Consider the following 11646-nt stretch of genomic DNA (forward strand, 5'->3'; position numbering starts at 1 on the left):
TTAAGGTCTTGTTTGATTCGTTGAATTCCAATGGAGTCTAAAGAAACCGGAATGCTCAATTCTATTAACCAAAATGTCACGCCCCGATTTTTCTTTTTATTTCATTCGAGTGCCGTGACGTCATTCTTAATAACTTATGTCTTGAACAAAATACGAATTTAAAATTTCAAACACACATAATATGTTTAACATAATTCGTTACATAATTGCGGAAGCGTAAAATACTTTGACGTAATCAATGCTAATTAAATATCTAGTCAAGCATGATTCAAAACATAGTTTCGTCTTTCTTCGTTCAACTCGTCTACTGACAATTGATACCTGAGATATATACATGTATGGTATAAGCAAAAAGCTTAGTGAATACAATATGGTTTCATGATCACATGCACACACAAAACAGTGTTTTAGTGTATTTTAATTATTATCTTGCAAGTGAGGCATCGGCTCGTTACTTTTCTTTGCGTATGTGGCGTATTCTATGGACGAGGACTCCAAGACCTCGGAATTGCAAGCCCTCCTTTCATGTCCAACTCACCCCGTACGGTGGACGAATCTTGCCGAATCATACTAGTTGCATATCATTTATTTGCAATACTCACTCATTAATGCAAATCTCATCGTGACATGCAACATACATCTCATGCAAGTGACAACATAAATCACATATGCATCATCGTCATTTTTTCACATTATACACATACTTGAATATCATATTGATAATAACAAGTCATCATAATCWTTCTCRTCAACATCACCTTTCATATCATGCATATATTTAAATATCATGTTCATCAATATAATCAAGTTTTCATCATATGCATATAAACATATCATGCATATATCATGGATAAAATACTTTTGTAATAATCATGTATATATCCCATAAAAATCGCATAATGTACTCACCTGATAATGAAGATTGCTTAACTAACGTCGCTGACTGGTAACCTACAATTTATAATAGCAAATAGCATATAGATGATTAATTTCTTCCAAAGGCTAACATAAAAGTCAACTTATGGTCAACTACGTCGGCTAGGGTCAACCTTGGTCAACTATGCTTAAGAACGTTCCTYACATCAACTAAAATTATAGGAACGTGAGTTCCGACATAAGGTGTATCGTCTAGCTATATATCTTAAAACTATATCACAAACGCTTTTAGGACCATAGCCCCTCTGGTTGTATTGATCAGAGCCCCTCTGGTTGTATTGACCAGAGTCTCTGGACTCTTAAGTCGTTCAGGACGAGAGCCCCTCTAGTTGTATTGACCAGAGCCCCTCTGGTNGCCCCTCTGGTTGTATTGACCAGAGTCTCTGGACTCTTAAGTCGTTCAGGACGAGAGCCCCTCTAGTTGTATTGACCAGAGCCCCTCTGGTTGTAAACCATACTTAGAAAATAATTCAACATCCAGGACTAGAGCCCCTCTGGTCTCTCTTCCAGAGCTTCTGGTCTTCACGACCAGAGCCTCTGGTTCTAAACCACACTTAGAAAATATTTCGTCATTCAGGACCAAAGCCCCTCTGGTCTCTCTTCCAGAGCTTCTGGTCTTCATGACCAGAGCCGCTGGTTTTACTAAAAAGACTTAGAATATATTTCAAAACAGGACCAGAGCCCCTCTGGTCTCTCTTCCAGAGCTTCTGGTCTTCATGACCAGAGCCGTTGGTTTTACTAAAAAGACTTATAATATATTTCAACACAGGACCAGAGCCCCTCTGGTCTCTCTTCCAGAGCTTCTGGTCTTCATGACCAGAGCCNTTCAACACAGGACCAGAGCCCCTCTGGTCTCTCTTCCAGAGCTTCTGGTCTTCATGACCAGAGCCTCTGGTTGAACCAACCTGACTTAGAATATATTTTAACACAGGACCAGAGCCCCTATGATCTCTCTTCCAGAGCTTCTGGTCTTCACGACCAGAGCCTCTGGTTGAACCAACCAGACTTAGAATATATTTTGACACAGGACCAGAGCCCCTCTGGTCTCTCTTCCAGAGCTTCTGGTCTTCACGAAGAAGGCCCTTAGTGAAAGCTTCTTTTCGAGTGTGTGTCCTACGAACACGAATGCAGCTTGGGATCGACTAGAAAAGTTTAATTTGAGTTGTGCCAAGTTTCCTCATGATTTTTAGGTAATATGGTCCCCTCCTTTTTCTTAATCCCGAAGCACCCCCCGAATTTTATAGGTGCACCTTACGTACTCATAAAAAAATCCTCCTTACGAAATATGGTTAAGCGGGTGCATGGGACTCTGCTCGATTAGAGAGATTTTATGGTGGTTCAGTAGGAAAGCAAGCGGGAACGGGTGGGGGTTCATCATATTTTTTTTCCCTCAAAGTTTAAGATAATATAATTATTTTCTAAATAAATATTTATTTAAAGAAAATTGAGTAAAAAACTAAAAAAGACGAAAATGCCCCTAAATTAACTACATTTTGACTAAAGAAGTTAGAAGAAGGGACCACTTTCAAAGGAAAATGCAAATTATAACAATCATTATTGTACTTACTAAAGTTTAAGGATGTTTTGTAGTTTTGCGTAAACCACAAAGACCACAGCTGTATTTTCCTTTTCTATTATTTCTTAAATTATAAAGCCTAAGGGGCTGTTTACCAAACTCTTATCTAGGTAAGCGCTTACCAAGTCACATTACCTCACTGGATGAATATGGTAAGGACCAAGAATCTTACCTGGTAAGAGTGAGACAAGGACCAAGAGTCTTACCCGGTAAGAGTGAGACAAGGACCAAGAGTCTTACCCGGTAAGTGAGGGCGATGACTCTTACCACAGTAAGTGCTTACCGTGTAAATTGTTACATGCGATGTCGTTTTGGTGAACTAAAATATTACCCGGTAAGTAAATAATAGTGTTAAATTTTACCGGTAATCACTTACCGAGTAAATATTTGGTAAACAACCCCTAAAACATGTTTGAAAATATGTTTCCGTAAATAAAACTTGTATGAAAGTAAGTTTGTTTTTTATTCAATTTCCCCCTAACACAAATTAGTTAAGGCCTTGTTTGATTCGTTGAATTCCAATGGAATCTAAAGAAACCGGAATGCTCAATTTTATTAACCAAAATTTATTCTCATGTTTGGTATGTTCTTAGGGGCTGTTTGGTTCATGGATTTGGATGGAATTGAAAGGAATTGGAATAGCCAAATCCTTTGACCAAATTCAAAATACAATGTTTGGTTCATGGAATAAAACTGATGAAATCCTTTCAATTCCAATAAATTCCTTCACTCACAGATTTTACATTCCACGGCAATACCCTCGGATTTCAATTCCTTTCCGACAAATTCCTTCCCTAATCCATATTCATTCAACGTTGCGTCTACCATCTCATCTAATTGATCTCTAGTTCAATCTTCATTTGGTACGCTCTCTCTCTCTCTCTCTCTCTCTCGTAATTTCTCCATCTATACGAGATCGATAGACAACATATGTAATCAAGGAATCGATTCAAGATAACTAGCTATCAATATCAGTAGTCCAATTCCGTTATTCAAAAATGATAAAAGGTCATTTGTTGATATTTAATTCTGATTCCAAAGTTGAATTCCGTGAACCAAACAAAAAAAATCCAATTCGTTAAGAATTTCATTCCAATTCCATGCAACCAAACGCAATCACAAGGCATGGTCAAATTCCATTTCATTCTCTCAAAATCAAATTCATTTGATGAATTCTAATTCCATCGAATTTCATTCTACGAACCAAACGCCCCCTTAGGGTTTTAGTAAATAACTGAAATTCCTTTCCTTGCTCACTTTTGAAAAATAGTATCATACCCTTAATACTCAATCTAAAATCAACTTGTAGAGCTATTGACCTAAAATCTATTTGCAATCACTACCCTTTTATAATCGATCTGCAACCTCATTAGACCAGCTACAACTATCTGACCACCTTCTATTAGACCAACCTCGTCAAGCCACCTACAATTGTCAGAGGCCATCTTCTACTTGACCAACTACAATTGAAATATAACAACTCGTCCCACATGAATAGAATGTGAAAATTGTTAGTTCTTTATAAGTCTCAAGTAGTGGGCTACCAATAACTTTTACCATGGTTTTAAGTCGGATTCGAAGTTATTGGGCCAGTCCATTGCTTAGGGATTTTGAGGGTGTACAAATGGTATCAGAGTCAATCCTTGTACCATCGGGATGATGGGGAAAACCTCATCGAGTATGATGAATCCTCGAGAGGGGGTGTTTGTAACATCTTAGGTTAATCCCATATTGCCGATGACAACGAGGACGATTCTGGGTAGGCGTGACGATGACATCAGGAGTTTTAGTGGGAGAGTTTGTAACAACTCTATCCCACATTGATAGATGTGAGAATTATTAGCTGCTTATAAGTCTCAAGTAGTGGGCTACCAATAACTTTCACCGTGATTTTAAGTTGGATTCGAAGTTATTGGGTCAGTCCATTGCTTTTGGCTTTGAGGGTGTTACATGAAACTTGCCATCTCGATGTGATCTAGGGTTTGAACATTATACAAACCAAATTGACAAATTCTCATTCTGATTCCTATTAATCAAATGAATGGTCAAGCCTGTTTCAATTACATATGAGTCCTTCAAATTCCAACGCTTTTGATATATTTAACTTTTTCATAAAAAAAAACATTATTCGAACCAAACACCACCTGAAATACCATATCATATTCAATTTTGTTAGATACTATCAATCTACGTCGTGAAACATGTTATGGCAAAGTTTTCGTTTTTTAATAAAGACTTGCAAAAATAAATAAGTTCCCTACAAATCAGTATACACTACAACAAAATCGGTTTTATAGGACGCTCCCAAATCCCAAGTGTCCTAATAGACCTCTTTATAGGACTAAAAAATAAAGTGTCAAATCTAAAGGTGTTGTAATAAGTTTATATAACGTTTTTTAACGTCGTAATAAGTTTTTTAGAACATTTTTAATATAAAGTGTCCCATTATCAATTTTATAGGACACTTTTGAGAAAGTGTCCTATAAACTCAATTTTTTATAGGCCATTTGTTTTTATATGACAATTTTTTAAATAGTGTCTTATAAAGTTGCTAATGAGAAGCTTTATATTAAAAGTATCCAAAAAAACTTATTACAACATCAAAAAAACGTTATATAAACTTATTACAACACCTTTAGATAAGACACTTTATTTTTTTGATCCTATAAAATAAGTCCTATAAAGATGTCTATTAGTATATTTAAAATTTGGGAGTGTCATAAAAAACCGATTTTGTTGTAGTGATAGCAGTTGTCTTCGGCTTATTTCATCATTACGAGAGTGAGAGGACTCCGCTCAATTTATCAGATGTTATTTATCTTTATCATAAGTCATTTCAATCATCCATAAAAAAAACATGCGACTCCGGACTATCTGCAAAGTATCTGTAATTAGTCGGCTCGCATAACGGATTAGATATCTAGGTTAATAAAAAAACAGTAATATATATACATGATAACAAATTAAAACTTGTAAACTTAATCAACTAAATACATCATATAGATATTATTTTAAAATCTAATATTTTTTTTAAATATAAATTATTATATTGATTCAATAATGCTATGCTCATATCTTTTTGGAACCAAACACAATGAATCTTTGAAATTCTAATACCAACCCATTTGATATTAGAAAAATATAAAACGTGATTTTAATACTAAATAAATAAATATTATTTATTGTAATGTAAAAAGGTTTCAAAAATTCCATACAGTTTCGGGTGATCCCAATAAGAATCTTTTTCTAAAAACTTAAATCGTAAAGACGACTATGAAAACGGAAAATAATATTACTGAATAATAACAGGTATGGTACAGTTAAAGTCTTCAAATAACAAAGTAACGTAGAAGTAGGAGAAAATTGAAGCTATTTGAATATCTGATGTTGCCTATATTTAAATATCTTTTTACTGTTAGTTTTATTTTGCACGCGGCTTACCCATAAGTTCCTGTACTAATTCATTACAGGATATCGAAAATCGAGTCAACACCGTAAAAGAAAATGTATGTTATTATTGGATTAACCGTAAAAACTGAAAATAGAGTAGTCGGAAAAACAACTTTCCAACGGATTTAGCCGTCGGAAATCCCCCCGTCGCTAAATACAATTTTCGACGGAATTTCTGACGGATTTGTATTTTCCGGCGAAAAAATCCGCCAGAAATGAGATGATGCAATGGTAACTTTCTAGTTGGAAAGCCAAAAATCTTTCTTTTGGAGGCATATTAATTCTTTGCAATGCGGTATTTGGAAGCCTTGGGTTGTATTTGTTCTTAATCTAAAAAGTTCCCAAAGAGGTGATTAAAATTCTCGAAAGCATTCAGGCGAGGTTCTTCTGGGTTGCTTGGAACTCAACCGTTAATAGCAAAAAGCATGGCGGGCTTGGTATCGGAAGTCTTAATTAGGGCTCTTAACTTAGCCCTTCTCGGAAAATGGTGGTGGAGATTTAGAACCGAACACCGAGGGGTTATGGCAAGAGGTTATTTCTTCCCTGTTTGGTCCTAACGGGGGTCTTGTCTCGAGAGGGGGATGGGTTATTCGGGCGGGACTTGGAGTACCATCAGGAAGCTTGATAAAGAGGGATTCAGCTTATAATATTATGTTACATGATCTCTTTTCTTTTAATGTGCACAACAGGTCTTGGGGATGTAATTTTTCTAGAGAATTTAACTTTTCGTACTCTATCATAGAAAAACTATAGCATAACAGTTGGAGATGTTCTTGTATTAACATATTTTAACTCATCCAGGTGGATCTCTGGCTTCTTCTTGGCTGAAATCAGTTTGGCAAGCTACACTCTGGTTTGCGACTTATATGATACGAGAACACCGTAACCAAGTGATTTTTCGGAGTAAACCTCCATCTGCAGACCTGTTATTTGCATGTATACAAATTAAATCTAATGACCAGGTTACGAGAAGAATTCAGAAAGACTGTATTTCATATGATCTTCAGCTTATTTCACCTTTTTGACGTCTCTTTCATAGTTATTAGTCTTTTTTTTTTGTAAGGGTGTCCGGGCCAAAGCCCGACTAATCCCCGCCAAAATTTGGAGGCTAAACATGGCCCCACTTAAATGTCGCCAACACTCCCTTCACAGGGCTCGAACTCGGGTTCATGACTATGCCATAGTTATTAGCCTATTTAGTCGCTAGTAATTCATGGTATGGCCACGGGTGGTCTTCGCTTCTTTTGTCAGTTTATTTTTTTTGTCTGGTTTTATTCGAAGTTTTTTTTGTTTCGTTTCTGCTTGTTTTCAGGATGGTTCTGCTTTTTGCAGAAGCTCTCGGTGTCTTTCCCGTAAATTCTTTATTTTTTAATAAATTTAATTGCATTTGAAAAAATTGTAACCATTTATGGAAGAAACTTTATTTATTTAATTAATTAATTAATATAAATATTTTATATTAAACATGGAAAATTTAAAGCAAGCCATCCAAGTTGAGTTTTAAAAAAAAATGGAATTTTAAGCAGGAAAAGACAAGGAAATGCACTGATTGCGTGGCTGCTTCGTATTTTAATGACCTCAATTAATTAATTAATTAATCAATTAATTAATTAATTAATTGGTATTGTTTTAATTTAAATATTTTTGCTTAGCAAAGAAATTGCAGGAACACCGGAAAAAGCAGCCCTTTTAATAGTAAAGTCTCCCCAACGTCTACGTTTCATTCAATATTTACACCATATATTTTTATTCCCTTATTTCTTTATTATTATTATTATTATAATATGTTTAAAAAATTATGACCAAATGTAAATAAATAAATATATCTATACTATATTATAAAGCATTTGATAAAAACTTTTAAAATCATTTTTTTTTTGCATGAAGTGCTGTTTATTGATGTATATTGCTTAAAATTCAAGATTACAAGTGATTTTACACAAGCACAGCTTATTAAAGCTTCATTTTTAAATTCGTGTGACTAACTGTAGATAAACATAATCAATACAAGATAAACATCTATTTTAAATATAGAAAATTAAAATAATCATTGAGTTTCTAACCGAATGTTTAATTATTATCTTTAATAAAAATTATATTATTAAATCAAAAATAAATTATTTTATTATTAGACTTAAATTAAATTATAATAAAAATTTGAATTAAAGAAGTTATACTAAAAAAACGAGAACTATTACATAGTTAATTTAATATTAATAAAAAAATACATTATCGTTTTCTCAAAACCACATAAAGTCGTATTTATATCGATAGAGACAAATAATAAAAACTAAACATTAAAATGAATATTTATTTCGATGCATTGCACGAGTACCCTTCTAGTTATAATTTAATCAATTCGGTGATTATTTAAAATAAAGCCAAAAAAAACATGGTTAACAAACTATCTAATAAACTAGATATTAGCTGATAAATTAGTTGTTAGTTGATAAATTAATCATATTTAATAAAAACTGGTAAATAATGTAAAATATAACTAATTTTAATTATTTTTTTAAATGAAGAACTGAAATTCAAAACAACTTTTTTTATTTTGAAGATTACAAAACTAATTCTAATATTAAAAATATTTTATTCATCCAATAAAATATTATTTATCTCTGTAATAAGTATTTAATTTCAAAAAACTTTATTGATGGAATATAATAAATATCTGCTTCTCTCTGATGGTAATTGTTTTTGCAGAATTCTTCAAATTTAAAGAATTTCACATCATTTTTCTACTTTCTCCATTTGAAAAATCTGTTGGAGCAAAAAATTTGTCAAAATCTTCAATTTCTCATTTTTAAAGAATCTATTAGAGATACTCTTATGACATACCAAACAAGCTTATCAAAAAATAAGCCAAGGGTTGTTTGGTTGTTTTTTTATTTAAAGTTTGTTTGTTAGCAGTTTAATGAGATTCATAACTTATATAGTCAGTTATATATGACTGACTATTTGGTAATGTCTTAATGATATAGAAAGTAGTTTATCAATAAGCTTCTTAAGGGGGAGCTTTATTCAAAAAGTCAAGTATTTTCCAAACGTATTCCTTCCAATTAAAAAACATACTCATTGCATCCATGAAAACAAAAAAAAAATCCCAATCTATAAAAATTGATTAATCCACACGAACAACTTTTTCTATACAAGATTTGATAAAAAGACCAACTAAACAACCCCCAAGTCTTATGTATACTATTTTATAAAGCATTTGACAAGAACTCTTAAAACCCATTTTTTAAGCATGACGTACTGTTTATTGATGCATATTACTTAAAATTCAATATTACAAGTAAATTATGCGTAAGTACAACTTATTAAAGCTTCATGTTTGAATTCGTGTAACTAACTACAGATAAACATAATCAAATAAATGATAAATATCTCATTTTATATATAAAAAAATATAAAATATAATTAGAATAATCATTGAGTTCTAACAAACTAATTAATTATTATCTTTATAGAAAATTATATTATTAAACCAAAATTTTTAAAAAAAGGAGTTAAAGTAATACACAAAAAATGAGAAATTTTAAATATATAGTTTGGTACTAATATCAATAACTTTTTTTTAATTTTTTATAGTATATCTTCATATTTATATTTTATTAAAAAAATAAAAATATTATCGTTTTCTCAAAACCACATAAAACTGTATTATAACATCAACTAAGACAAAAGAAAAAATGAAACATTAAAATGGAGATGTATTTTGTTGCATTGTACGAATACCTTTCTAGTATGAATAAAATTGTATGTGTATATTAAACTAAATTATTGTTTATTTCATATGTTGAATTAAATGAAAATGACAATTTTATCCTTTAGCTAAATTATAAAATAATAAAGTATGACTTACTTAAAATAAATGAATAAATAATAATTTAAAGCATATTTAATTGTAAAAGTGATTTAAAAGTAACATGATCTTTATTTGACTTAGAAAATTTGTGGTGTTGGTGTTTACATGAAAGGGTTGAATTGGTTTTTGGTGTCAACCTTTGTTGAACAATTGCTTTTTATTATTATATATAATAAAATTAAAAACATGTTTGGTTAAACTTGTATATATATATATATATATATATATATATATATATATATAATTAAAGACCAATGCATTGCATTTTTAGATAGGGGTCGTTTACCAAACACTTACCGATAAACGTTTACCGGTAAAATCTAATACTACCAGTTACTTATCGGGTAAGACTTTAGTCCACCAAAACGATATCATATGCAACAATTTACCCAGTAAGTCTTTACCATGGTAAGAGTCGTTGCCCTCACTTACCGGGTAAGACTCTCTGTCATTGTCTCCCTCTTACCGGGTAGGATTTTTGGTATTTATTGTATTCATCCGGTAAGATAACATGACTTGGTAAACGCTTACCGGGGTAAGCGTTTGGTAAACGACCCCTAAACCTGAAAATTTAGATATTTACGTTATGTTCTCGAAACCTTTTTTACAAAGAAAAATCGTGTTCTTGGAACTTTTTTAGGAGAGAAAGGAAAGGAAAGGAAATATTACCACATTTTTCCTGCCAAAACTTTTCTTCCAGACGTGGGAAGAAAGAAAAAGAAAGAAATTAAAACTCTTTAAAAAAATTATTAAAATCACAAAACTACTGAAACTTTTAAATAAAAGAACATATTTTTAAATAATATATTTGTAAAAAGACATATTTCATTTCTTTTTTCTACTGTTCAAAATCATTTTCTAAAGTTAAATGCTTGTGGATATTAAGTCTTCTCCATTTTTGGAAGCTAGAGATGAGTTTTGAATATAAGTTTAACTTAACCTAGTAAAGTGAGTTTAAGTTGCTTTGTGAAAACTGTTACACATGTCAAAAATGTTCATTTTAATGTATTTATGTGTCTCTATTGGTATTTATCAAATGTGTTGATTCCTTGTTCGGGTAGGGTGAACCGGGTTCCCCACCGGGTCGGGGCAAATCACCATCCCTACAATTCTGCTGCTAACAATAGACTTGGGAATGTTCCAACTTTCACCCATTTTAGAAACATTTTTTTAAACCCTCTAATTAGTACAAACTATATAAATCAATCTCAATCATTCATTTTATATAATGAATATTTGATTTCATAAATATTGCTAATTGTTTCATAATTTAAATAGTTGATCATAATGAATAAACTCTGATCATATCATAATAAATGAATCCTCACAATTTCTATAAATTTTTTACTTGATTAGTTTGCATAGTTTGTACTAGTTACATAGTTTGTATTTGAATTCTAGTTGGCCAATTAAGTCATCAGTTGAGCAAATAAGCCACAACTGAACAACTAGTTTTGGTTGAGCGAATAAGCCATATAGGCTATACTCTCTATTAAGCCACAAATGAACAACCCCTTACATCTATCTCTTTGGTTGTTCTACAAGTCAAATCTTCAATGGATCCTTTTGAAGTTAATTACATGTGATAATGTATCAACATATCATCGCACGATCAATGTTTCGTGTAAATCACATGTCATCATACAAATGACATTTTCTAGAATTCGTTTATATATATATATATATATATATATCTATACTATATTATAATGCATTTGGCTAAAACTCTTAAACTCTTAAAACTCTTAAACCCGCTCATCCCTATCCGATTTCATCCCATAACTGAATTCGTGTAACTAACTGCAGATAAACA

Source organism: Cynara cardunculus, assembly GCF_001531365.2.
Source record: "Cynara cardunculus var. scolymus isolate 2C chromosome LG 8, CcrdV1, whole genome shotgun sequence".
Classification (NCBI taxonomy): domain Eukaryota; kingdom Viridiplantae; phylum Streptophyta; class Magnoliopsida; order Asterales; family Asteraceae; genus Cynara; species Cynara cardunculus.